Source organism: Elephantulus edwardii, unplaced genomic scaffold, assembly GCF_000299155.1.
Source record: "Elephantulus edwardii isolate Elephantulus edwardi_28Jun2011 unplaced genomic scaffold, EleEdw1.0 scaffold00005, whole genome shotgun sequence".
Lineage (NCBI taxonomy): Eukaryota > Metazoa > Chordata > Mammalia > Macroscelidea > Macroscelididae > Elephantulus > Elephantulus edwardii.
In genome coordinates, this window is record NW_006399755.1 from 21,767,635 (window position 1) to 21,773,456 (window position 5,822).

Below are 5,822 nucleotides of genomic sequence, written 5' to 3' on the forward strand. Positions count from 1 at the left end.
AGATTATCCGGGAGGCTGGGCTCTATGAGGAGAAATGTGGGGTCAAGATTGGTGGATGATTTATCAACAACCTGCGTTATGCGGACGACACAACCCTGCTTGCTGAAACTGAAGAGGACCTGAAGTGCCTGCTGCAGAGTGTCAAGGACTGCAGCCTACAATATGGATTGAGAGATAATAATAGAAGTGATTAATTGCTGTTCACACACATAAGCTTAGCATTATAAATATGGAATATTCACTCTATGTTTAGTTAAAACAGAAAGCACCAGAAGGTTACCAGCATTGTCTATTAGAGATTTTTTTAAAAAAAATTATAATTACTATCACAGTCCATTGTATAAGATGCTTTCAGGAAATATATAAGAAGAATAAAAAATTTAGGTGTTCAACATAACTAAAAAAGGCTTACATAATGCTGTAACTTAAACTCCATTTGTCTTGGGCTTTCCTTCTGTTTCAGAGATGCTGACTATTGCAGACCCCCCCAGTGGGTTTTCAGAGGCATCAAATTTCATTGAAGGACATTACCCACCCTTCATCTCTGAAACAGACTTAACAGTGTTAAGTGAAACAGAGTTAACAGTGCTGCTCCTTGCCACTAACCCACCAGCCCTGGAAATCCCATAGGACCATTCTGCTCTGTCCTTTTGGGTTGTTGAGAGTCTGGAATGACTCAGCAATTGGTTAAAGCGAGGGGAAAGCTTGGGTGAATGGAGTCTCTTTTCGGGAGCAATTGAGGGTGAGAAATTGGTTTGCACTTTTCTGTTCCTGTTTCATATATAAGGGCTTTTCTTTAGTGTCACCATGGCTACTATTCTAAAACGTTGTGGCATGAAATCTCACCAAAGCCTTCTATAACAAAAGAGATTTTTACTGTGATATTTAAAAAATCAAAGATAACTAATGGGAAATTGGCTGCAATTGCTAAGACTATTGTTGTTATGTGCCATTGAGTCGCCTGTGACCCATAGTGATCCTACATACGTACAGCAGTCCTGAAGCCTGCCCTGTCCTGATAACCCAAAATCCGAAGAAGTGCAATTTCCTTTCACTTTTGCACAGTTTTAATAAGTGCTGATTCATCATGAATAGTGATCTTTCAGTGTGCTCTTTACAGTTATTGGAGCAAAAACCTATTAGAAAATCATGTACATGCTGTGATTGGTTAAAATTAAGGCGGGGGGGGGGTGAAATTATGACTAGGTAAACATTTCTTTTTGTAAACAATAGTTTCCTTACTCAGTAGAGTTGGTGATATGATCCCACACAATGATTGCTTGATACTTAATATAACTGCCTCCATAAGTATTTGGTAGATCTTTAACTTACTCCCTGGGAATTTTTTTTTTTTTCATTTGGGTAGCACATTCACTGTCAGTTGTTTGCAGTTTTGGACCAATTTTGTTGTGAGGTGGCATCAAATTGACTATGACTCCTAGCAGCACTACAAACAACGGATCTGAACCTGCGCCCTTCTCATGATTTCCGACTTCCTTGAGCCTGTTATTAATCCATCTCTGGGGATCTTCCGCTTTCTCTGACCTTCCACCTTTCACAGCATGATGTCTTTATAGAGTGCTCTCTTCTGTGCTTCACTGCAGCCTGTTCCCTGCCTGAAAGGGTGCACAGATCCTGTCAGACCAGTTTTGCTCTGCACTGGTGTGATTTGGTTAACCCTTCATTACCACTCATGGACAATTCTTCACAAATGGAAGCTGGTTTTGGAGAGGAGGAGGGGAGAAAGAGAGAAAAGCCTCAACTTAATGTTACTCAAGGATATGTCAAGGAAGAAAGGGACAGAGAGGGGAGAAAAGATTCAGACATATATTGGGAGGGAAAAAACCACACAAGGTTCCTGGTGTTACCTCTTCTGATTGCTGGCTGGAGAGGAGTAAATAAAACAGCTCAACATCATAGTCAACTGTCTTTGTTTCAACCAACAGAGATTGACCTTCCTGTTTTCTCATAGTTCCTGTTTCCTATTCTTCTCCTGCATTCTTTTCTACTAGGCTCATTGCTAATCAGGAGTTTCCCTAAATATCTTGCTATCTCAGAAGATAAAACACAATATCTTTTTAGCCATAAACAATACCGTAAGAAGTAGAAAGTATTCTTAAGGCAGGGGACACAGGAGTATAGTCAAAGGGAACATCAAGGTAAATGGACATAATATCGTCCACAAGGACAAAGTGTTCTACATTCTACCTTGGTGAGTAATAAGTGAGGTCTTCTAAAAAGCTTTTTGTTCTGTTTTGATTTTTTTATTATTATTAAATTTTATCAATTTTAATGAACATTTACAGAGATTTGGGGTTTTCATTCATTCATTGTTTTTCATTCATTCATTGTTGCACTATTTTCTCTACCCTTCTCCCCAGTTCGTTCTTTTTTCCCCCCCTTGAAAGTCTGTTTTAATTGCCCAATTGCCACAGTGCTTGTCAAAGCCAGTTCTGATTAATTTCCTTTATCAGTGTGTCCTTTGCCATTCCCTATCACTCCTCCCTGCGAGAGACTTCACGCTGATTCATAAGGAAAAGGGGATGGTGTATTCTCTTAGCTACTTCCTGCTGAAAAGGGACACTGTGGGTTTCAGGGTGAAGATCTTCTCTCACTACTCTAAAGGGCCCCTTTGGCAATAGGAAACACATAGACTATTGTGGAGATTGATTTTGGAATTTAGATGCACTGTTATCAATTGTGCTTAGCCGTATATGTTCATATCCTTGAAAATGTATCATGGAAGTGTTGCAGCCTAGAAGACACAAATTTAACTACCAAGTCAAAAGTACATGAGTCAAAAATTAAAAGCAATAATATTCTAAGTAGAGGCTCTAATAGTGGCACAAATCAAGTTACAGAGGGAAGGTAGTTCTTATAATAAAAGGCCTATTGACTAGCACTTTGTCTATTATAGTATAAAGGTTAGGAACAACAAGATGTAAAGGCTCAACTATGTCATTTATTGTTCTTAAGTCCTGGAGCAAATTCCATCTGCCACTGGGTTGTTTTACAACTCAGAAGTCCGCATGCAAGGCAGAGGTGAAGTAAGGAACTGCTTATGAGGTTTTCCATCAATTCCAATGACTAAGAAATAGTGAGAAGAGTTGGTCCTAAAAGCCTTAAAAGCTTTTGAACTGCTCTCACTCTAAGGAGGGAAGCTCTGGTGGCATAGTGGCAAGAAGTTGTACTGTAATCTCAAAGGCACACAGTTCGAGGCCACAAGCTGCTCTACAGGATAAGGATGAGCAGTGTGCTAAGCTTAACTGCCTCTAAAAACTCACTGGAGGGTCAGCTATGAGTTGATCTTACTCTAAGGTACATGACAACAATAACAATTGTTGTTGTAACAACTGATAGCTCTTCATCAGAAGTAAAGAAGAGTAAGAAAGTAAAAGCTGCATAGAAACAATTAGTCCAAATGACCAAGTGAATCTCAGCCTCCGTGACCCAGAGATCAGAACTACATGGCCTGGCTACCATTGCTGATGACTCTGCAAGGGGTTACAATAGAAGGTTCTGGGAAGAGTAGGAGAAAAATGTAGAACAAAATTCAAAATAGTAAAAAAGAAAAGATCAAGCTTTACTGATTTAATAGAAACTGATGGACACTCCTACCCCGAAGACTATGGTCCTTAGTCACACTTTAAGTCTGGGACTCAACTTGCAGAAAATAAACAAGTATTATGAAGGGAAAATTATTGTCAGGGAGGCAATTCATTCCTTAGGAAAAAGTAACCATTAGAGATGGAAAGTGCAGCGTTTTCTCAGGGATAAAAGTCAGAAGGCAGAAAGGGATATATAGAAACAAAGGTCAAATGGAAGGAAACAGTTCACACTGGAAGTGAAAAGAATGCCTTGTGAAAGCAACATAACACCATGAAATAAAATGTGTGCACACTGCTGAATGGAAAAAAATTATTCCATTCACAATAAAAAGTTTAAAAAGAAAGACATAAGTAATAATATGAGGAAAAAATGGAAAGTTTTTTTTCTGATCATATTAGAGGAACAAACAAGGGTGTTCAATTGTCAGATATGAGTGAACATAGTGAAATGAAAGAATAAATAGCCTTGAAGGGATAAGTTCAAGGTGTACTAAAAATATATTGGTGAAAAACAAGGCTCCAGGAATTGACAGAGTATCAGTCGAAGTGTTTCAACAAACAGGTGCAGTCCTGGACATGCTCACTCTCCTAATGCCAAGAAATTTTGAACACAGCCACCTGGCTAACAAACTGGAAGAGGTCCATATTTGAGTCCAATATGAGGGGTCTAAAATCTAACAAAATATGGAATTACTTTAAAAATAATTACTATTGCATACAAGTAAAATTTTTCTGAAGATAATTAAAGTCCACTGGAGCAGTGCATCCGGAGCTGCCAGAAATGCAATCTAGATTCACAGAATAAGAGATGTCATTGCTGTTATTAGATGAATATTGACTAAAAGTAAAGACTATGAGAAAGTTGTGTGAGAAAGTTGTGTACCTGAGTATACAAAGGCATTTGACTGGGTGGATCATAACAAAGTATGGATAACATTGTAAAGACTGAGATTTTTGTAGCACTTAATTATTCCTAAGCAGACCTGGTACATAGACCAAAAACAGTCTTTAAGAAAAGGGGATAAGGCATTGTTTAAAATCAGAAAAGTGGTGTTTCAGGGTTGCATTCTTTCATCATACTTATTGATCTATATGCTGATAAATAATCCAAGAAACTGTAGTATATGAAGGAGAACTCAGCATCAGGGTTGGAGATTCACTAAGAACCTATGACACAAAGATGATACAAACTTGCTTTCCAAGAACAAAAACAACTTGGAGCATATATTGATAAAGCTCATAAATTATATATTTAAGCATGGATTACATTTCATTATTAAAAACACAAAAGTGTTTAGCAACATCATCATAGAGAGAAAAGACTGAAGTTGGCAACAATAACATTTTACTTGGATTCACAATTAACATAAAAAAACAAATAAGAAATCAAAGGTAATATTATGTTGGGGAAAACTGTCTACGACTTCTTTGAACTGTTAAAGAACAAAGTTATTACTCTGAAGACTAAGGTGTGCCTGACTACAGCATGGTATTTTTTTAATTGCCTCATATGCTTTCTATGCATCTGAAAGCTGGATATTGACAAAGGATGACAGTAGAAGAATTGAGACCTCTGACTTATGATGTTGGAAAAGAATACCAAATATACCATGGATTACCCAAAGAACAAAAATGTCTTAAAGAAGGTACAACAAAGATGTTCCTTAGAAAGAAGGATAATGAAACTCCATCTCACATGCTTTAGACACGTTGCTAGGAGAGGCCAGTCCCTGAAGAAAGATATCATGCTTGGAAAGGTGACGGGTAAGTGAAAGAAAGGAAGAACATCAATGAAACAGACTGATACAGTGGCTGGAACAATGGCAAGACGTATAACAGGGGTAGTGAGATTAGTGCAGGGTAGGACAGGGTTTAGATCCAGTGTACACAAGGCCACTATGAGTCACGGTCAACTCAACAGCACCTAACAACAACATATACAGGTAAAATTTGTACAATAAATGAGGAATACTGAAGAAGAATCAATGCTTTTGAATTGAGGTGTTAGAGAAGACTACTGAATATAGTGAATTGATGCCTTTGAGCTGTGGTGCTGGAGAAGAGTATTGAATATACCACGTACTGCCAAGAAAACAAACAGATTCATCCTGGAAAGGGTTAAACCAGGCTACTCCTTGGAGGCAAGGATTCTGGGGCTTCGTCTGACATACTTTGGACATGTTGCAAGGAGAGACAGGTCTTTAGAGAGGGACA